Genomic DNA, 23,923 nt, shown 5'->3' with positions numbered 1-23,923 from the left:
GGTTGTTTGCTAGATATGCAAATACCTCACAGATAAAGTAACCAAGAGTGAATGATGATTGGAAGGATGTTGTCCTGCCTTTTCATCTTTACTAGTAATGTCAGTTAAAATCATTTAATTCACTGTGCTGCCCGACGAATACTAGCAGCAACTTTTGAGGTGTAAGGCCTTAGTGCCAGAATACAACTCTGACCAAGAATGTGGTGATTTCACCTGCATTTTTTTTGTTTGTTTGATTATGAGTAGGAGGATTTGCAGAATTGTCATTCATTTCTCAGAAAGGATTTCAAAAATCTTTGTGAACAAATCTGGTATTTTAGTACTACTGATAATTATATGAGTATGTGACATTTGGGGATTTGGTGCAGCTTCAAACCAAATTCCAGATCCAGTCAATTTAAATGTTGTTTCATAAGGGGACTGTTGGGCCTTGGCAGTTGTATTCATTATGAGTGCTATAGTCTAGCCTTTATTGGCTTCCTTCATGACGTACACAGAAAAAAGTGTGAGTGGTGTTACAATGCATTCGGGCCACAGTACAACTATGATTTTCTGTCATAAATAAGTTAGGACAACAGGCTTGTATCTACACATTCCTACACACATGTCCTCAGAATGTTTGGCAAGGTGTCGCAGTGTCCTGAAAAATTCTTCCCTCTCTGTAATCTCACTTCTCAAATCCTTTCTACAACCAGTTTGTAACAATTCTCATCAAACTGTCCTTGAGCACAGAACCCAGTATTATTAACCCAGTCAGTATTCTCCCTACAATGCACCTAATATCGCCTCTTACTCTCTAACCAGCTTTGTGTTGGAATGCAGACCAGCCGAGCAGTGTCTGTGCTGTATCAACCTGCGGGGGGGGTGTTGTATGTTCCTGCAAGCCGTCTTACATCATGTTAGCTCGTACATAGAGAAACAGTGTTTGAACTTCAACCTGTAACTCCCCCTCCATCTCTCTCTCTCTCTCAGGATCTGGATCATGAACACAGCGCTGACTTTAGACTTAATGCTCCGACATGTTGAGATGGAAATCCTGTATCCGTGTGCCTGAATCAGATATCCAGTTGCTGGGATGCAGCCCTGTGATAATAGCCAAACTCTGCTAGCTCTCAGCCAAATGGGCCTAGGCTGCTGGCAGCCACACTGCAGACAGATAATATTGTTATTATGTACACATTCCCACTGCGGAATGATTAGTTAAATGCGAGCGCATGTGTGCTGTTACTGTTACATTAATTATTCACTAGCTATTTTTCGTTCTCTCTGAATTTCCCTTTTATCCCTCAGCAGCTGATGCAGGCAGGTATGTTCACAGCATGGTGAGCGAGGGCGAACATGCCATGCGTCATCAATCGCCCGCACAAGTCGTTGACTAGCGACTTCTATTGACCAATTACTCACTGGGTCATCGAGGTGTGAGAGGGCCGACTGAGTTGTCAGCGATGTCACAAAGCCAGCTGTGCCGGGGTCTGCGGCTGCGATTGAATGGGAATGAGGAGGGGGAGGGCTGAGGGGTATCCTCCATTGTGTCAGGCTGACAGAGCGTTGGACAGCTCTCCGGTGATGGGCTGAAGCACGAACATCAGCACTCTGGCCCATGTTCCACAGCAGCGACAGGTCACTTGTAGGACCTTCAGAAAATAAGGGAGTCAGACTCCATTTGTTTTCTGTCTCTGTTCCCTGAGGAATCAAAGAGGAAGACATTACCAGCCGTCCCGCCTCACTGGGCCTGACTCACTTAAGAGGTCCGTTTTCGCCTCGCTCCCTCTGAGCTTTGTTCACACATCCAGCAGACATGGCACGTGGGACAGTTGAGGCTTAGCTTGGCCAGAACCGAAGGAGGAGCAGGGGAGTGGAAGAGGCAGCGGCTCTGGCTGGCAGACAGAAAGGCAGCTGAGAGGACAAACAGTACTGTGGAGAAATGAGGGGAAGCATTTTAAAGGCCAAAGACCCACAATCAGCTTCTTTCTCTTTCAGGAGAAGTGGAGACGATTGGCCAAACGAGTTGGTTTGAGGGGTGTTTCACATGTGCATTGCAGAGAGGCTCCTTCGTAACTTGTCTTAAATACAGCAGGGATTTTCCAGTGATTCTTTGAATATTGGTAGTTTTTCAAACAACAACTATTTCTTGTAAATCTCCACTGCTGAAGAGTGAATATAAATGTGGTTCTGCTGTCGGGGTTAGAGTCAATGTAAAGAAGCAATTCAGCAGAAAGTGAAATGTGGCACTTCTACAATGAATTGGGGCATAGCCTCATGGAAACTAAAGGCAAGAAGACAACTAGAGTCATAGCAGAGAAAGACTGTGGGATAACCACTTCAGAGTCGTTAGGCGACAGGGATAGAGGTAAGAATGTGATGTCTGTCACCTTCACTACACCTCAGCACAGAGAGCGACAGGACAAATGGTGAGTGTGGGCAGCTTTGCAAGTGTAAGGCTCTTCTTGAAATGAGATATCCATCATTTTTCAAATATGATAGCTGCTGTCAGAGAACGAGGGTTGTCATTTAAGTGATTCATTTTTTAAACGTCCATTTTCAAGACATATGCTTACATGGTCTGAATGGAACAATGAAATGTATTGAACATGTCTTTGGTTGTCCTGGAATATAACAAGATCCACATGCGTTATACACAAAATAAATGATTATTTAATCTTATATTTATCATTTCATTTTCACAATTCAAACGTTTTTTATGTTTAAACTGTATAATCTATCGATATAATATCAGTATCAGAAATGTTATACTCTCCAATAGCAGACTTAACTTTGGCCCCCAAAATTCCATAAGGTGAGGGATTGTCAGCGTAGGGAGAATGTGTTTATCAATGTTAAAATGCTAAATAACTTAAACGTTAATAGTTATTAATTATAGTTATCAAATTAAAAATGTTTACTCTGAAACCTTGTACATTTTAAAAAGCCAAGATGTAGAAAAAAGTCATGATAAACTTAAAACAGGAGCAAACTTATTTTGGGCATTATTCAACCAATTTCATATCATTAAGCATTATTAAGTCTTTCCACCAACAATGAATTCAGCTCCATCAGAGAATTTCAGCATTCATCGCACCACTTCTCTAACCCCTGGGCAACCACACCAGCTAATTTATTTTATGTTACAACCAGTGTTTTTGCTTGAGGGCAAAATTAAGGTCTTATGTGGGGATGTTTCATTGGGCTCAAATGTGAAGCATCAACATTACAAACATATGTCTCACCTCCCTGCGTAACATCTACTTGTCTTTTTGTTTCGGCTTGTGCACATACCAGGCATGTGGAAATATTTCTTACATCTAATTAAAGGATTCTGCTGTATGCCTGTGACCCCTGAGCCCCATAATAGCTTCTGTTTAGTGTTTATCATCAGAGTAAAGTATATTATATATTTACAGGATTATGTTTACTGTCTCTTGTAATCGGGATCGAATAATTAATGTCCAAATGTAAATCTTAAATGATTTTTGCACCTTGAGATCAAAGAGGGAACAGAACATGGCGAGTGTGATAATGAAGGGCTGTGTACGAGGAGTGTTTTGCAGGCAGATAAATAAAGCAGTGACCTGGTTCTCTGAGCTCCTATTGTCAGCAGTCTGCTACCTGATACTTCTGTACACTCACAACACAGCGGGCGGTGTCGCACAACGTTTCACCGTGCTTCTTTGCAATTAGCCCCCTGTGTATCGAGGTGCATGTCGGCAACATACAACATCTGTCAAGTAGATGTTTAATCAAGGAATGGCCTGTCAGTCTAGAAAAATGTATTACTTGGCTGATTTTGAAAGTGTGTCTTTTTCCTTTGGGAGGAGTGTGTTTCTGTTTCCTGTTCTATCTGCGCCAACAAAGCGGAAAGGTCGAACTGGACAAGTGGGCCTTTGACCCACCAAGGTATCATGTGCTTTGCTTTTTACATGTGAAGAACGCAGCAGGCGATTGTCCAAACAGGCGCTTTCACAACAGGTACATTAACGAACATTTAGGCAAGGGCTGGCGCCTGGGTAGATCATGTAGGAGGCAGGACTTGATATATAAATCCCACTGTGAAAATCACATGTTTTTTGTTTACAGCACATCGACACCAGCACTGAACCTAATCACCGAAAGCACTCAACTTTCATTTCCTTCCAAGTTGACATCTTTGTTGATGCCTTCAACTTGTATGGCCCTTTTTTCTAACCTGAAGTATCTGCTGTATTTTCACAAGGACTCACTCTGCCATTTTCCAGTTAATGTAGATAGGAGCTGGCAGGAGAAGTTAATTTCTGTGTTCTTACGTACAGCCCCTCTGGTTTATTCCAGGAGAAAGTTTGGAGTAAAGTACGTGTCTGAAAGCAGCAATGGTGAGAATGGGTGTTCAGCTGCCTTGGGAGAGATCTTAATACTGTTAGTGAAAAACAAGTAGTGGCAGAGCACCTCCTCTGTCCAGTCTGGTCATTCCACTTTCTCGTAGATGGAATCCTTCACTCCCATTTTAAACCATCAGTCTCCTCTGGTCAACATGTGCACATTGCTGTCCTAAAATTAGCGTCCTGTGTCCTCTAGATGTAGACAGACTGCTGAATCCTGACCTGACAAGGCCCTCATGTGTTGCCTCATGCTCCTGTGAAGCAGCTGTTTGGTTTCCCCTATGTACAATTCTGTGTGCACCTCACTGCACTGAACTGCACACACTGCACTGCTCATGTTATACCTGGGTCTTTTCATCCTTTGGTGGACAAGATTCCGCCTCAGAGTGTTAATGGTTGATGTGGACAAGAGAAAAAGAAACATTTGCGGTTTGATCAACAAACCTCACATCACTGTTGCCGGACAAGAAGATCAGTGTGGGACGACCCTGTAAAATCCTGAATTAAGTTCAAAGCCAATGATAATAAATGTTCGACAATATTTTGGCAACTACAGTATGGTTAAGGTAAAGAAGAGATGCAGTTTGGGCAAATAAACTATAAAATACTTGGATGCAGTTATTTACAAGGGACAACTGAGGTACAGGATCATCCTAAATGGACATAATGAGGCTGGAAATACAGTGTTAATTGATCAGAGCAGAGATCCATGCCCCAACCTCCAAAGTAATGATGTTGGAGACTTGGGGCCCTCCATTATCCCAACTGATATTGATTTGAGCTAGTCCACAAAAAAGAAAAATCCCCTATGTGCACATGTTGCAGTGTTTCCTGTGGTGGTGTAAATTGACCTGCTGCAACGGATGCTGTTGCTAATCTGTCACAATCACCTCAGGGGTCATGTGGGGAGGAAGAAAAGTGGAAGGCTGATGACATTACTATGCCTTTATGTAAAATTTGTCAATTATAACAATCATGGCTAACCCATGCTATTGTTAACTGTTTACTGAAAATCACCTCATGATCTCCCCCGTGTGTTCTCACAACCCCCCCCCCCCCCCCCCCCCATAAAAAAAAATGGTCAAGACCCATGGTTTGGGAACAACTGGATTAGAGTACATCCACTCCAAGGAGCACACAACTCACCTCCTCTCTATCTGTTATAACAATATTTAATACACTGAAGGGGCAGGAGCAACACATGCCTTTCCACACATTTCAATTTCCAGCTTAAATGAAGAGCTTTAAAATCATATAACCAATTTCTGGCAACACAATTACTTTTTTACAAAAAAAAGGACTTCATCCAAAACGCCTTTCAGATAAATCCTGTTTTGTGTAAAAAATATGCTGTTTCCTCATTTGCACCGCAGTGCCCATCCAAGAGAGATGCTTGTTCAGCAAGAAGACGGAGCAGCAATTGGAGTGCGACATGCAGACAAGCAGACAAGGTGTAATCCATAGATAAACAGTGACAAGGAGCAGGCAAACAGGAAGCCTGCAGGAGTAAAAGATGGCTGTACCTACAATAGTCAGCCTTCGCCAGCCAAGTCAAACAAGCCAGCTGGAGGTTGCTGCCGCAGATTCATTTACATTGCATTTTATATTCACTGTTTGATTGACATTGACGGGCTCTGGCGGGGATAGAATAAAAGCCCTCACTGTGTGAGGAGCAAGGGCATGTTTCACAGCAACAAACATGATGCATTATGGATTAGTATACATTAAACATTACTTGACTTTGTCTCGTAATCCAAAATTTAAAACATAGGTGTGCTGTAGGGAGATACATGAGTAGTTACAGTAAATAGACACATGTGGTAGTGCTGATGCTTCAATCTTTTGAGTGGTCGCCCACAGTGTATTACTTTCTTCCCAATACCTCATTAAAACGTCATTGACATCTCATCCAATCAGTGAGCGAACGGGGTTTAACTCGATAAGGAGAGTCCTAGTATAGTCAAGTTGAACTCTACTGCTGCTGATCAAATCCTGGTTGAGCTGCACTGTTGATCCACGTTTGTCTGCCTGTGTGTATGTGGAAGAAATATGTTGCTTTTCATCATATCAGCTTTACAGTTGGCGTCTGCATAGTAAATTGCCCAGGGAACTGCAGAGTGAGTTGGATATGCCATACATTCAATATTAATACAATTTGAATAACAAGACAACCAGCGCTCTGTAGGCGTAAGTGTGGGCAGTGCAGTGTGCTAACTGCTAACCATCAGTCTGTGAGCCAATGTTCTCATCTGAAATACAGCAGTGGTCGGTAACTGGGTCAACCCGTCAGTCAAAATCGCCCCCAGATCATTTTGATGATTCCATTCCTTTTATTTCACCATATCAGACTGATTTATAGTACGTCTTCCTGTTTGGCAACTTGTCTTCAATATAAAAGTATAATGTTCATTTTGTTGCTGCAATGCTTTATATAGAACTCAACTGCAAAGCTTTTATTTTGAAAAAGGTGTGAACTTGAGTCCAAAGATTGTATGAGTTGCTTAACAGGTCTCTGAAATAGCCGATATGTAATGTATGAAATAAGTTTGACTTTATGAACAACATTGACTATAAGATCTTCACTGCAGACCAAACAGGTAGAAGGATTTCAAACTTTACTCTGCACCACAGACTGTGAGAAACTCTGCACACAAACAATTAAAAAGTGACATTATATTGTAGAACTATTTGAAGAGGACTCACTAATCACAAGGAATAATTCTGTAGCTCTGGAGCTTAAACACAGTCCAGGGGAACAGCCCATTCCAAACAGACAGGCTTAGAACAGGCACTGCTCTAGTAAACCTATACAGAAAATGGGATGAGATTAGCTAAATGCATATTTTCAGGTTGGAGTCTGCTGCCCTTTAAAAAGATAAACCTGGTTAAGTCACTATGGGCAGTAATTAATTAATAATGAATAATGTGGCTGAGCTTAATGCCTATGTTTTTGTCTATGTCCCTAACAACTGTATGTATATATATTTGTTTGGCTTTAAATAACTGATTTTTTTCCCAAGACAGCAGCCATTTTCATTCTGCTCTAGCTGTGACTCTGACGGGATAAGCTAATCAGCTCTCGCCTCAGGGATTACATTCCTTATCATATCTCTGCCACCAGTCAGGTTAAGCATGCTGCCACATTGTAACTCTTTTTAATAAAGCTCCATTTTAAATCAAGATTTGGGTAAAGCCACCCACTCAGTTAATTGGTTTCTATTATATTAGGAGGGATTGTATGGCAGCCAACTCGGTCAGACTGGCTTGGGCTGAAGTGCGTGCAGCACTGCTGACTCACACATGGAGACCTCACAACTCAAATTTGCACCATCATTGAAAAGTACTTGGAAACTACTTTAATGCACATCTGATAAGTATGGTGAGAGTGCAGCGGGCTTGGCTGGTTGTGAATGTCTTTACTTGGGTCATGGTGACTGTGTTGATGGATGTTATCAGCTCGGCTGCTTATATCCAGCCCAAAGGATTGCAGTACTATCGCACGCCATCTGTCTAAAGGTGTCAATGTCCCCAAATAGTTGTTCTGCAAGTCCAGGCATTAAGGGATCCAGAGGTTCATGAGGCACAGAGCTCACAGTCACACTGGATCCAAATCCATCAGATAAGAAAATGGATGTCTGTACATGTACACCTTGCAGAACTTTGTGTTTAAAACTGGGAAAAAACCTTTTCCTTACATTAGTGCAAAATACAAAGTTGTTTTTCAGTCACAACTGGTAACATCCTCCAAGCTGCAAATTAGACCTTCTTCAACCCCAAAGTTTATATTTTCTCACATTCACAGTTTGCACTACTGCCGTCTCATTTAAGATAATTTGAACTTCACTTAAAGGCACAAACAAAGCAGCACTTAAACGTTTTTTTTTTTAAATGTTTGCCATGAAGAGACAAAAGGACAAAAAAATTATTACCCATAATATTTTCATGAAATGATATCCTGTTTCTGAAACTATTTTTGGACAGCATTTTTGGACAGCATTCATTCATTGTATCAGCATTACGTGGGTTTAGTAGTTTTCCATAGTTTAGAAAGTCTGCCATTCCGATAGTAGAATAACTTTTTTTTTAATTTACAGGAAACAAGGCAAGCCAGTGTGTTCAAGTGTGTAATTTTAACTCATTCATCTTAACTTCTTACTACATCTGTTATTTTCATGTTGACTGCAGTAAACTGGCAACACAGATGTTTGGATTGATTGTGAAGCAGATACAGGAAATGCAGTGTACTGTATTTGCTCTTGAAAATAAAATAAAAGAACATGGATTAAAAAAAAGGTGCTCTCTCTGCTTCTGCTGCAACAACTACTCATGATTTATCGTGAGTCTGAAAATGTTAGAAGGATTATAACTTCAAGGAATGTCACCAGGGATTAATCGTTTTTGTACAGTGCACATCTGTGAATATGAGAACCAACATTCATTATCATCATTGGCCTACAAAAGGTGAAACCTGATTTATTCTCTTGTCTTGTCTTAAAAACAGCAAAACAGCAACAACAAATAAAAGATGGTGTATACTGTATTGTTTGTTTTGCAGTGTGTTCTATTCAGGCACTCAGGTACGACTAGTCACACTACACTCAACTTTGCATCTCTTTCATGCCACAGAGTGGAATTCATATTTCAAGCAGAGTTAGTGTCAGGCTCTACACATTCATTAACAATGCACCATAGAAAATAAAGGCATTCCTTTTTACTACAAAAATTATGGCCGTTATTCAGAGATATATTTTTCTTAAGTACGCCATAAAATGGGACTTGCCTGCTGCTCCTGATTTGTGTCGAGCAAGTGAGAAGTTTAATGTCTTAAAAGTGGATTGCACCGTTGCACAGGTACAAGGTGCGGTTGTGCTTGTACTGTGTGCAGTGACTTGCTCAATTATGCTGTTCCTCTGAGATGTGAATTCGGATGAATAATCCAAACATTAAGAAGCCTATTCCCTAATTATAAGAGACTGAACGCTCATATAATAGTTTTAATGGTTAGAAAATCGTAGCATTATTACCTCATCTTCTCAGACCAAACGTGCAGTAAATAAGTCTTCGTCTGTTGCAGAGTGTAAGATGAGTACATGGTAGGTTTGAGGTATTCCCACTGTGGTCCGCTGCGGCCCTTTCAAGTAGCTGTAGAGATTGAAGTCATCCAGTGGCTTTGAGGAAATGAAGGATCTGCCCTGATGCCACCCATCACTGGTCACCTTCACCTGCTTCTCACAAAGCCTCAGCGTCCTTCCAAGGGATAAATTGTTTGCCTGCAGCCAACACATATATCCAGCCATTTACCACAACCTTTTAGTTCATATCCACAAACTCTTTCTGTGTTGTGGGGAGATGCAGTCATACCAACAACAATTACCAGCGCTGACGGACAACAGACGGGGCCGTGACATTGACCATGATAGTGACAATAGCCTTACAGTGAACATTTCAGACTTCAAGAGGGATTTTGTCTTTATCTTTTCATTCTAAATGTTTTTAAGGCTGTTACTTTATTGTTAGGAGCTTCTCAGAAACACTAAATCAGTTCTTTATTGATATGTCACAGACATAAAATCAGCAATATCAAAATCAGTCTTTAAAATGTGTAAACTGGGTGTAGCTGAAGACTGATCCCTGTCCAGACATTGTGTCACCAGTCCCGCTCCCGTATGCCAGGGTAACAAAAGACAGGTCTCACTCCTGTCACCTGTCTTTATGGCCGCTCTGTGAGCAGCTGAGACAAGCGGATTGGCAGGTAAACAAGGTTTTGGTACTTTTATCACGGCCTACAGCTCCTGCTGTCTGTACATGCTCTTAGCAGGAGCAATCTGCTGCGAGGAGAGATGGAGGAGTAGAGTAGCACAAGTTTACCACGAGCAAAGATGGACAAGATTTGGCGTTGTCACTCATCCAGTGGGTGGCACGGAGTCGTCTTCTTTTGTCAAGTAAGTCCTGGTCCTGAATGCATCTTTTTTGGCACACAAGGTCGCCACTATCATGGTGTTCCAGCTGCAGCTCCAGGGAGAGACCGAAATATCTGTAACATTGCCGGCGCCTCTCTGCAGAAAGAGCATTCTGGCTTGGCCGCTGCACATATTCTTGATGCTGAGGTACTTGAAGCACTGCTCATGGGGATAAACTATTGCTGGGAGACCGGGGGGGGTGACAGCTAAAGGAGGTTGAGACTAAGCTGTCCTTGTTTAAATTTGTGTTCATGCAGGTAAGAAAAAGTGGGAGCAGGAATGGGATGTTATTAATAACAATATTATGCGAGTAAAAAGCCCATCCAAGACATTTACTCTTGCGTCGCAGATTTGTATTTTTGTATTAAAAATCGCTCAAATTACCTGTAAAATTAACAGAGTCACACTTAAGGTACCCAAAGAGAATTATTACCTTAATCTGCAGTTCCCCTCAGCTCTAGTGGCTTTATAGTTACAGTTAGCTAAGTGTTGAGTTTTATAGCTAGTACCCTCACTGTTTTGGTTCAGTTCCCTGCTCTCATTACCTCTTCCAGCAGCAGCAGCAGCAGCAGCAGGCAGCTGTTTTCAGCCAAAAAACTATGATAAACCCACTGTGCACTACCTGCCTGAGCACAACACAGAAAAGTGGCACATTTAGCTTCTAAAAGCCAGACACATCCCTTAGCAGAGACTGCAACCGCTCAAATTAGAGAGAACATTGGACTTAACATTCACCAGTTCAACACAAGGTGAAAGCTAATGGTGCTCCATATCTCCTGGATGTGTAAGTGGGCCATGTTTGTGAATATAAACTTTTTAAGTTCATGTTCATATCAAAGTCGTGTTAAGCTTGTTGCTATGATCCAAATGACAAAAAAATGACACAATTTACCAGACTGCTTTCAGACATGCTCTGAACTCCAGACACTTTCAGAGCTAGATGTGAGAACTCAAATGTCTCGGTCCCTGTCTACGGGCATTTTCCAGAACTTTTTTTGCCAGTTAGTCTATGATATTTAGTACTTTACTGTGTATAATTTACTAAGAGAGTTTCAAGTACATTTTATGAATGCTTCTATTTTGAGCTTTATTAATTCTTTGTATCTGTTTTTTGCTCCATTTGCATTACCCTTGACATACTGCTGTAACACAATAATTTTCCAATGTAGGATCAATAAAGTACATTTATCCATCCCTCTATCTATATTAGCATGATTTGATCAGTCAAAAACAGCACATCATCAGTTTCATAAGGCGTCAAACTTCTATTGAACTGATTCTTTAGGTTTAACCTGTCACACACAATTCTGTCAAAAAAGAAGAATTGCAATAGATCAGTTTAAACATTTCTTTCGTGGGGTTTTAGGTGAGACCAGACCATCTGGTTTCAAACATGTTGGAAAGGTGATTCATGAAAAATGCCATCTGTCCCTCTGAAGTTTTAGTCAGACAGTGTATTATTGCTATTTCTGAAAAGAGCACTAAGCATGACGGATTTCTCAGGAAACGTGTGAGTTTTCCACCACCTCCTCACTTAAAATCCAGAGATCTGCCGATGACAATTCTGACAGCTGCTAACTCACAACCCAGCATGGAAAACAGCACAGCATGTGTTAAAGATGCAACGCTACGTCAGAGGAAATCATTTGATCAGATCAATATTAATTCAGAAGTGAAAAAAATATTGTTTTTAAGCATCTGATCAGACTGTCTCGATGAGAGCTATAGGTTCAGTCCCTTCTCATTTTTTAAAGTGCTTTTCATCTTGGAAAGGTAATCCCCATGTTATAATTCTGTCTTTGAGACAGTCACAAACCCTTTCATCATGTCTGATTTCCTCTCTGTGATTAATCCATCACTTCCTCCCCAAGGACATGCAGTTCCTGCTGCCATAGCTTCCATTATATACTAACTATTCACTTCTCCCTTTTCTTTATTCCCGATAAACTTGTGTTTGGTTTTTAAGTGTGGTCACTGAGCTAAGTAAAACAGCAAGAGAAATCTCTTTGGGGAAAGAAAAAGAAACAAGTAAACATTGAAAAGAAAATGTCAAAGATTAAAACTAAAGCAAAATAGCTGAGCTCCATCAGGGGCTCAGCTATTTTGCTTTAGTTCAGACATGCACTGATATTCAGATAATCCTCTGATATTATCCGGAGGTGCAGTATATTTCTATATTTGTATGCGTTGAGGTAGACACTGAAATGATACTGTTAAAGGGCTCAACATGACAATGGCATCGTCCATCAGCCCAACCCTACTATTGCACTCTTCATATGTGAAAGGCAAATTTCTGAGAAGAGCCAGAAAAACAATTGTGCGGATATTTTCCGGAGTTTATGTCCGCTTACATAAGCTTTTCAAACACCGTAAAATATAATTTGAGTGGGTGTGTCTATTCACACAGGTTAAGCTTCCACCTCCACCAAAACATATTTCCATAAACCAGCACGAAAACAGCTCACCCAAGTTTACAACTTGACCTGTGATGTTTGGTTTAATCAGCCTATCTCGGCATACCATCCTAATGGTGGCTGCTGACTTCACCACTGTCAGAAAGGAGGACACAGAGCTGTGGAACTCCCAGATTCTGTGGCCTGAGGCAGAGCTGGAATAACGGAGCGGTAGGCCTAGTCTTCATCACAGCGACAGTCAAGGTTCCTCCTAAGTTCTTTGATGTGGGCAGCTCTGAATAAGTGTGTGGGTGGACTGGAAATATGTTCATTAAACAGTGCTGGAATGACTACAGCAACGACTTTGATCTGGAAAGAGAGAGGGAGAGGCACAGAAAAGGGTGGGAAAGAGGGAAGAGGGTCTTCATCATTAAAAAAAGTTCACTTTGTTTTGCTTCAGATAGTTTAAGTTATTACTTTTATTATATTCTTAACTGAATTACTTTGATTGATTTTTAAATGTCACACTTATTGCACTTTATATCCATGCGTTTGCCGTGTGAAAGAACCTTTAAACGTTCAACTGTAACATTGTGAAATCATAACACAGAATAAAAAAAACTCGCTGGACTGCAGTTACTGCACATCCAATATCTCTTCAAGGTTTCATACAGCAGCAACACTAATGCTGCTCGCGTCCATGTTTGACCAGGTTTAATACACACTGAAACTCACAGCACGTAACAGTGCAATGTGGAAGGTGGAAGTGTTTTAACTGTCCGCTTACATAACCATCCCTAATTGGTGTGGCTGAACAAGACACTAAACTCCTACCTGTTCACTTATTTAAATGGAACCACACGTGTGAAACAAAAGACTGCAACGTGAATTTAAACAAAGCTATCTATGAAAGATAAGACAAGATAAGTTTAATTCAGAGGATTTTAGCAGGCTGGGCTTTTGTATAATCAACCTAAATGCTCAACATCAAATTTTACTGTAACCATAACCATGAGCCTCAAGAGAAGCTCTAGAAAAGTGGGACCAAGTGGGTGTGTAAAAGCCCTGGAGAGAAGGATATTCGTATGAAAGATAACAGACACAACTTTCTGCAGCCCATGACTGGCTGCAGTCTAGACTAGGCCAAATCTTGGCCAAACCGAAAGAACATAGTTTGGTCTATGGAGTATTTCTGCATCACCAGCTTGTGACATCCTTAGTGTTGTTTTCTAGCAACAGAGGTGAAGTTGGACACAACGAGAAAGTTATTTTCTTTTGACGCCTGTGATGTCGGCTGTTTGGGTTGAGTTGAGTTAAAGCTTGATATTACATTTAAATGTGTAAATATGTATAAGCCTGGGATATCTCGGCGCTTGCCAGCGTAAGGAATCCTGGGATAATCTAGACCGAGGGGCATTCACCCCTTGGGGTCTCCCTTGCTCCAGGATGGAAAGATGCATTTATCGTTTACGTTAGGAGGAGTGTGTTGGAATGTGACAGCCCTAATCGTGCCACTGTGACACAATCAGTCCTCAAAGTCTTTTTTTCAAAATATGACATGATATTAAACCCATGTACTCTTGATTTCCCACACTGCAAAAGTATTGAGGTTAATTGGAGACTCTAAATCGAGCGGAGGTGTGACTATGAGCATGGATGCTTGATTGTCTCTGTATGTCTGTAGTGCTGTCCAGGGTGTGCCCCGCCTCTCACCCAGTAACTAATGGATGGAACAAGAGAATTACAACATTGATTTCATGACCTATCATCTTTATGTAGCTGGCAGCTTCATATTTTTGGAGGATAATGATGTATATTGTTTATATTTCCACTCAATACCTGCGTATCGTGTTCAGTGTTTCAGACCCTCTTGTTGGTGGGAGTGCAACATTGTATAATTGAAAATTAAACACACACTTAATACGTCTCGTCTAGAATGTCCACACCCATTTTTTATCAAGAAAAAAATGACACCAAAAACCTCACAACACAACAACAATACTGTAGTGTGCGTGCGTGTGTGTGCGTGTGTCTGTGTGGCACATGAGTCATTATGTGGCCTGCGTAGACACTCATATTGATTTAAACAGAGGCATATTTGCTCTGTGAGGCACAAGCAAGATGGAGAGCAGAAAAACAGGTCTCAGACACCCTGTGTGTAGATGAAAAAAAACTAGGAAGAACCATTAATCCAGCTACAGTTCCAGTCCAGCAAAGGAATAGTTGCTCCCCATCAAACTTAGAGTCTTAAAACAGAGAAAAACCTCCACTATCTCACCAAGCTCATTAAAACATCATTGTTACCTTCTCCGCAATAAAGTTTAGGCCTTTTGCCAAGTCTGTCAAACGTAGATGAAGAACATGGAAACCAAGCAGACCTTCACCGGTGTGAACCGCCTCTGTGAGCCTCCGAAAGATCGAATACGTGTACTGACTCCTGCTGACGTACCTGTGTCCCAAGTCACCGGCTTTATGAGAATTAACTGCAGCTCAAGTTAATGAGATACTAGAGTCAGACTGTGCAGGAAGGCTGCTGGTTTCAAGTTTTTTATGTTTTGAATTTGATTGTGGTTCTTTTTATCTGTTTGTTGTGTTGCATTGCTGATTCTGATCTTGCTTTTCTGTTGATTTGTTAGCTTTGCAAGTGTATTATTATTGTTATTACTATTATTTTTGTTGTTACACATCTGCTGATATCTTTTTGATCCCATATTTTACCCTCTGTTTTTAAAAAGATCTCCACTAACCTTAGTTTTACAGAATATCTCTTTACAGACAAAAACACAAACACACCGACCATGTATCAGAGAACATTGTGAGCATGGTCAGGGAGCTTATTCTCCAAATCAACTGAAGCTCATCATTTGTCTTACTTATATTTTCACCAATGGTTATTTGACGTCTGCTTCCTGACACACAGCTCAAAAAACTGTGATGCAGTAAGGGCGGTGGACTAGTGGCAGAAACTTGGACTATGGGCAGAAAAGGTCTCTGGATCGTCTCTGGTTCGACTCCACGGAGAAACAACAAAAAGACGAACCTGTCCAAAAATCCAAGAGGATTCTTCCTACCCTGTCTAGTGCCCCTGAGCAAGGCACCTTACTCCCCCAACATCTGCTCCCCGGGCGCCGTACATGGTCGCTCACTGCTCTGTGTGTCCTGTACCAGATGGGTCAAAAGCAGAGGTTAAATTTCCCTACCTGCATGAGTGTGTCTGTGCATGTGTTTGGGACTAATAAATGCATCTTAATCTTAATCTTAATCACAAAGCTACGTGTGACGTCGTTCTCTGATTATTGTTTTTAAATGTTTTTTTACGAGGAGACAAGAGGCCAGAATGCTGAGGGAAAGTTTGTTTTGGAATTATCCACATTAGTGTGGATAGGGCATGATACTCTTTGCTCATTATGAGTTATTCAAATATCCTGGACGGATATATAAACGTGTGTTTTGACTAATCACAGTAATATTAAACTAGTTTCATAATTGAATACTCCCTGGGTTAACCCAGCACAGTTAAGGCCTCTCTGATGACAATGAGTAGTTTAAAAATTCAACTCATTTACAACGTTAGGGCGCGTAGGTCTGAAAGTCTCTCTCACATACTCCTTGTTGAATTGTTGAATCATGCATGAGATGCTGCGGCGGCGTGAGGTTGAGATCATTTAACAAATTGCTCTTGATTTAGTGTTGCATGAGCGAAACCTTTTGACCGCTTTCTTCGCTTTCCATCTGCAAATGAGTAATGTGTTGGAGCATTCCAAACTGAACTTGTGAAATTGTGTTTCTTCCAGTAGGTACAAGGCTTAATGATTCTAATGGCGGAAGAGGTATTCAGGAGTTTCCATTAAAAGTGATTGTAGACTGCTGTGGTGGGAGAGTTTGCACTCGGCGGGTACGCTTGAGCTCACCTGCTTCTGTGCTTACTAGACTTGGATTTTAATTCATTAACGATCAAGGACACACATGCAAAAAAGTGTAATTGCCAACAATGTAGTTTAGGGGGAGGAAATAGATCAGGTGACTCTGATTCAGGAAGCATCTTTACAGAAAGTTGCTGCAGACTTCTGTGACTACCGTCTTCAACATCCTACACAAACATGGAGCAAATCGCTCAATAAAAAAGGTTCTGATCATCTGAAAGCTGACAAGAAAGAAATAGATGTGACAAAGAGACAGAAATGTGACTTTGACATGTAAACGGGAGAGAGAGTTAGTTTGACACAGACAGAGAGAGAGAGAGCGAGAGCGAGAGTGTGTCTGGCAAAGGCTGCATACACTGAGCTCCAATTAGAGTAATGCAGAAGAGAGGAAGAGGTGCGTGTGTGTTTGTGTGTGTGTGTGTCTGTGTGCAGGAGATCAGGTGGAAACGAGGTCACCCTCTCCTCCCTGAGATATTTACAACCCAGCATGAATGCCCTGACCAAAAAATGGACGGCGGCGCCGGAACCCAAAAAAAACAAGCTCCTGATTTGGGGCTTGCTGACTTGACAAAATGAAAAAGTCTCTGTCTCTCCAGGCCCAATGTCAGAGAACAACAGGGCCTGGATCCGCCATCACCTGAGTGGAGGAGTTAATAAGAAGCCTCATCTGCCCTTTCCCCATCCTCAAGACCATTATCATAATTCCGTATTAATTAGCGCCGCCTCCATCACTCAGCAACCGAGATCTAAAAATGACCCAAAACTTGACTTTGCCTCGTGCTGCTCTCGGAGAGGGAGATGTGAAGGTTTGGGGACGGAGTAGGTGTTGAAATATCCCAAGGATTGCGATCCCACTCCTGCTATAAAAAGGGGAAGGCTTTGATGTGGCGTTGGAGTTGTGTTCTAATGAGGCTTGTTACACCGCGACGCGTCCCCGCCAGACTCGAGGTGGCATCACAGAGTGGCAGCCAGCCCGCTAAAGCACTCCTGCTGTTCCCGGTTTGTTCAGCTAGGCTCTATCTCGGCCGGCCAGTGCTCCAGTCTGTGGCTGTACATCCAGAGTTCCAATTATTCACCAGCCTACAGCACTTCACAAACGGAGACGGGATGCACATCGGCTGCTGTTTGCCCTCATCGTGTCTGGTTTTTAAACCAATTTCATGTTGAACCCTGAAGATAACCTGTGTGTAAAGTGCAACTGCTTGAAAGTCTTTAAATCCATTACCTGACTTATCAGCGCAAACCACTTTTAAATGTTGCTCTATTATATTTTTTCCATTAAGAAACTGTGGCCACGTATCGACTGCAGATGTCAGAGCACAGCCAGTTAAAATGAAACTTTGATATCTCAGAGAAAACACGATAATGTATGTGGAAGTTAATTATTGATTAATCCTGTGATTTAATTTAGCACAACACAAAGGAAAACGATTTATAGCAGGAGTCCACTGGCAAAGGATAGTTCTAAGGTTCTATTTATGTAAAATAGTTTGTTGAATTTAAACTAATCCTTTTTAACCTCGGGTAACATTCTATTGGATTTACCGAAAAGTCATGTGTAGTTCACTGTAGCATTAAGTTGCTTTGTTTGAATGAAATATGGAATTTTCATCCATGTGATTAAAGAAGACTATTCCTCATTGGAGCCTTTCTCAGAGATGAGGTTTTGACATTCTCCGGATGCTGCCTTCACATATAAATATATTGTTTGGTTCTGATATGTTCACAACAAGAGGAAAGTCTCTGGAGCGTTCAGGCTTCGGAGCGGCGTCTGAGTAGAGCACGCAGGAGGCAAGACCAATAGACTCTGCAGAAATGTTCTTCTTACAGCACATCCTCACGAGGGCCGGCTATTATCACCAAAAGATCTTGAATCTCTTGTCTTTCCAAGTTGACATCTTCGTCTCTGTCTTTTTGGTGTATGGCTCCTCTTTCTCATTCTGACACATTCATACTCTTTTTGTTTTTTTTTCCAGTTTCGATTCTGTAAAGTGTATGGACGTCATGAACACACCCACCTGCTTGTAGTGAATCCTTCCAGACCATCTCCTTTTGTATTCTCATATGGACTCACTCGGACATGCTGCTGAGTTTTTACCAGAGGGGCCGGCAGGAAAAGTTCTAGAAAATGTGGAAATCAACTGACTCTGACATTTCTGTTTTCACATGCATCCCCTCTGGATAATTTCATGAGTTTATCTCGAGTTCAGTACATGTCTGAAAGCAGCTTAAGTGAGTGAAGGAATCTTAATGTATCTTGATCCAGGCTGTCACGAGTCGGAGTCAGTGATTGAGATATGACAGTGTTTATATTCAAAGCCGATGCAACACTTTAATTAAACATGGAGATGTTAGAGAGATAAGGCGTATTGCATCTGTCATGCCATTTATTTTCTCATGCAAATAGCTCTGTGCAGCTCTTGTTCAGACCTGGTTTATGAAACAGTGTTGTCTTCATCTGTCTTTTGCAGTGACCGCTGTTTGTCATTCAGGCTCACTGTAGGTGTCTGTATCGTAAATGTTTCTTGACACTTTATTTAGACGTGACAGGACCTTGCAAAGGAGAGCCAAGAACAATTTGGTGAAATAATTTTGTGTAGTCAAACCATATGGTCAGGACTGTTAGAACATATTTAAAAAAATAAGATCAGCTCTGGGCACAGACGTGTAACAGTCTTCATTTGCCAAATAGTGCTGATTAAATCATTGAATTTCCTAATTTACAGAATATGTGAGGACACAATGCATCAATACCCTCATTCAACAACACCACCACCAAAATTGTATTAACTAATTTAGCTATCTATTTATTTATAAATGAAGCCTCGCTCTTAGTGATTCTTTGGCTGATCCTGATCCTGTTTTAAACCTAAAGACTTGTATCTTATTGTTGGTGTATAGTTTTATGTGTGAGCTACCTATCTTGTCTTATCTTATCTTAACTTATCGTACCTTATCTTATCTTATCTGTTTTACCGAATGGTGGTTTCTAGTACCTATAGGCACTATAGTTCTGACAGATATAACTTTCAGCAAATGTTTTATCTTCGTGGTATAACATCCAGAAGTGAAGAGTCAAGTTTATACACTCGATCTAATGATTTGACCCATTTTCTGCGTGGACGCTGCTTTTCCCTGTTATTTTGTTTACTCTTTATGTTTTGTGTTGCCTGATTAACTGGCTGTCAGACACAACACGCTACAGAGCCTTTAGAGGGTCTAGCTATTGAGTTTATAGGAGGCTTCCGCGTTCACTTCATCACACATGCATATTGGGCAAAAACACAATTTACACATACGTGCAGAATATAAACATCCATTCAAATGCTGTGTCTGCTGTTTATCTGAACCTGAATACTTCCAGGTGGTTTCTGTACGTGTGCTATTGGGTTGTGTTACTTCTTCTGTTATCTCTGTGTTCGAATAGACACATTATGCTGCCCGTGTGTAACACTTAATTAACACTGTAAAACACATACATGTACACACTCAGCTTGAAGCTGAGAGGTGATGATATAGGTGGAAGTGAAAGGTTATAGAGGGAAGGATTTACCAGAAGGCTGACGATTACCTCCACTATCACCTCTCTTACACACACACACACACGTTTGTACAGCTATCTTTGTAAGGACACTCATTGACACAATGCCCATTACTCTAACCGTAACCATCAAAAGTAAATGCCTAACCCTAATCCTAACCTATACCTAATTCTAATCGTAACCCTAAAGTTTTAACCCCGAAACAAATATCATTAAACATGGGTCAGAAAAGGGCCGGCCAAAATGTTCTCACTCTGTATGTTGTAGGCTCAAAATGGTCCTCACAAAGATATCTGTACAAGTACATGCATACACACACACACAACACACACACACCTCATTAAATCCCTCCTACATAACCATCTGTACTGTGAACACAAGATTCGATGCCAGCTCTGTGTGTGTGTGTGTGTGTGTGTGTGTGTGTGTGTGTGTGTGTGTGTGTGTGTGTGTGTGTGTGTGTGTGTGTGTGTGTGTGACTTTATGTGTATGAATCTTTGCATGTTGCATTATGTGAATGCATACGTGTGTGTTAGGCTGTGTTAGGCTGTGTCAGGCTATGTTAGTCTGTGTTAGGCTGTGCGTCAGGGCGCTGCAGAAGCCACATGAGGAAGCTCCAGAGCTGGCGGGCACCTCTTTAAAAACGTATCTCCATATCAGGACCATAGAGATAGCGTGCGAAGAACACTAGAGCTGCGATTGGTCAGTCTGGGCTGCTTGCAGTGACAGAGTTGTGCCGGAGGGATTTAGTGACGTAGTTGTTGGCTGCTTACATTTCAGGCTGTGAATGAGAATAGCTACACTGTTCAAAGTTTAGCTGGTGGTGACAATATACTGTATATAAAGGTGGTGACCAGTGCTGTAGTGGGTAAAACCGTCATTTTCAGGAAGTTCTCTTATTCTGTTATTAAACAGGTGGATGAACTTCAATCACCCATATCCAAAAACTATATAGGACTATATACTACAACTAAATTTGAATCAGGCAGACCAAAAATGTGCATTTTATTATTGTTATTGTTTATTTGTAATGGTGTGGGGTAAACAATGATGGAATGTAACCAAGCACACCTGCCTAACCTTGAGATGCTTTGGGTGGAATCCTAGTGTTGTCGTAGATGTTTTGCTCCTCTGCAGAGAAACGTTTGGAATTCCATCATTGTTTTAGCAAGCTGCTAGACTAATGGATGCATAGATCTTTAGGATAGAAGAGAAATCTCCAGCTATTCTAGTAGCTCTTGAAGACTGTACATAACAGTAAATTGAGCTACATGCTGAGGTTCACAGTAAACCATTAGCTGTTTAGAAGTGCAGTCTGTCCCTGTGAATATATGAACAATCACTGGAGTGCAAGCTGTACCTTTTTACTCCTGTATTCAGTTTTCAAGGGTTTTTCTTAATATATGGAATTATACATGTGTGCAGGGAATGTGCAGGTGTTTCTTGTCCACTAAAGTTTGTTCTGGCCATAAAAACTAAATCTACGGATCCCTCTATTTCTAAATTATATTTCCAACATATGCCTTCCCTTCTCCTTGACTCTCTCTTTCTCTTTACTGTCTCTTTCAGTTTCTTGAGTCTGATTGGATCATCACTTCTACAGCAAGAAGGAAGACAATGGTGACACTATTGCTTTGTATCAGTGGCGGATCTAGGATTTTTCTGAATCAGGGGCCATTAAGGGACCACAGTTTACACACAGGGGCCAATTACATGTCCAACATGCAAAATTCCTGATTTGATAACATGCATTTAAGTTATTCCTTATTCACTGAAGCTCCTTAGCTCTGCGCTTCATTGCAAAGAGCCACACATCATTGAATATATTATGTTAATGTTCCTTGTTGAGGCAAATTGTGTACAAAATATTATTTTGTACACAATCTTCTCATCTCATCTCATTATTATATACCAACCCACTGTCAATCCCTTTACTGGCTATACTAGCCCCATGCACAGACTTTACCACTACATATTCTTATATATTTAGATATTTATATTTTTCTGCTGTTTTTATATATATATACATTTTATATTTTATTGTACTATCCACTCCAGCAGCACAAAAACACTTTCCTACTGGACACTGACACAATCACATCATTGCATTCCATTCCTGTATCTGTAAATTTGTTCTCGGTATGTGATTTATGTATGTATGTCAGTGATGTGTTAAGTGTACAAGCTACTGGATGATCTGAATTTCCCACCTGATTAATAGTATCCATCTATCTATCTATCTATTTATAAAAAAATATATATATATATATTTGTAATGCTATTTTTAAAGGCTGACCAATCAAACAGTTGGAATCATTGCCCCCTGGCCCCTGCCCCTGGATCCACCCCTGCAAATTATAATCAGTGTTGGGAAGGATACTTTCAACACGTATTCCGTTACAGAATACAGAATAAATGCCCCAAAAAGGTAATCTGTAACGTATTCCGTTACATTAACTAATCTGAGTAACGTATTCTGAATACTTGGATTACTTCCACATTGAACTGAATTTTATAAGTGTAGGAATGCGGCGTTGTTATAGTCAGTAGAGCAGCAGCAGTTTAAGCTCTCTCTCTCCGCGGATGCGGCTGGCCAGCTGGATGTCCTGGGGCATGATGGTAACCCTCTTGGTGTGGATGGCGCACTGGTTGGAGTCCTCAAACAGGCCGACCAGTTAAGCCTCACTGGCCTTCTGCAGAGCCATGACAGCGGAGCTCTGGAAGGTGTTGAAAGCCGTTGCGATTTCTCTCACAAGGCGCTGGAAGGGCAGCTTGCAGATCAGCAGCTCCGTAGATTTCTGGTAGTGACGGATCTCTCTGAGAGCCACGGCAACGGGCCTGTAACGGTGAGGCTTCTTCACGCCGCCGGTAGCCGGGGCGCTCTTACAAGCAGCCTCGGTGGCTAGCTGCTTCCTGGGGGCTGTGCCTGCGGTGGATTTACGAGCGGCATTTGCGGCATTTCCATTGATTTATTTAGAGAGTGAATAAACTCGTGAAACAGAGAAGTACCATCATATACCCTATTGATTTCAACAAAGTAACTGTATTCTGAATACCATCTATTGAAATTGTAACTGTAACGGAATACAGTTACTCATCATTTGTATTTTAAATACGTAACGCCGGTACATGTATTCCGTTACTCCCCAACACTGATCATAATAAAGAGACAACATGGCCGAACTCCCTGCTGCATCAAATATCTGCTTTGCGTTGTGCTCCTCCAACAGCTACAAGTCATTTCCCCAAACAGCTGAGATGAAGAAACAAGATGACACACTCACAGCGGGTGACAGACAGTCACAGAATTGTTGCAGCATGGCACGTTATTTATTTTTCGTTACTTTACTGTGAGAACTTTGTTAGTTTGTGGATCTCTTAATCAGTGTCCCTGCTGAACTCACCATTGTAATGATTTCAGTCCCTTAACGATCTTTAAGCTTTTAACCCATTCTGAATATGAAGCCCTTCTCCTGCTGCTTATAAATTATGCAGGATGTTTAAAGCAGATACATTAAGTGGAGCTGTATTTTTCAGACACTCTGTTTAATGAATAAGCATCGCTAAGAGCCATCACTTGAGAGCAAAGCCTTCCCTGATGCTTCCTTTCCCCTGAGCATTAGTTGACCAGAGATGTTGTGTTTAGGAGGAAGGGGCTCCGGCCTGGTTCTGACAGACTAATGTTCATGCTCAGTAAATTGTGTTGGAATCGCTCCCCTGGGAAACATGAATGAGACAATGTTCTGTGGGTTA

General features: G+C 41.3%; 1 pseudogene; it reads right to left on the bottom strand.

Annotated features, from left to right (window-relative positions):
* Nucleotides 1–462: 462 nt before the first annotated feature.
* LOC128439265 (uncharacterized) lies at nucleotides 463–23,121 on the bottom strand (annotated as a pseudogene).
* Between the last annotated feature and the right edge of the window lie 802 nt (nucleotides 23,122–23,923).

This window comes from Pleuronectes platessa, chromosome 1 (genome assembly GCF_947347685.1).
Source record: "Pleuronectes platessa chromosome 1, fPlePla1.1, whole genome shotgun sequence".
Classification (NCBI taxonomy): Eukaryota; Metazoa; Chordata; class Actinopteri; order Pleuronectiformes; family Pleuronectidae; genus Pleuronectes; species Pleuronectes platessa.
This window is presented reverse-complemented; position numbering and strand designations above follow the sequence as displayed.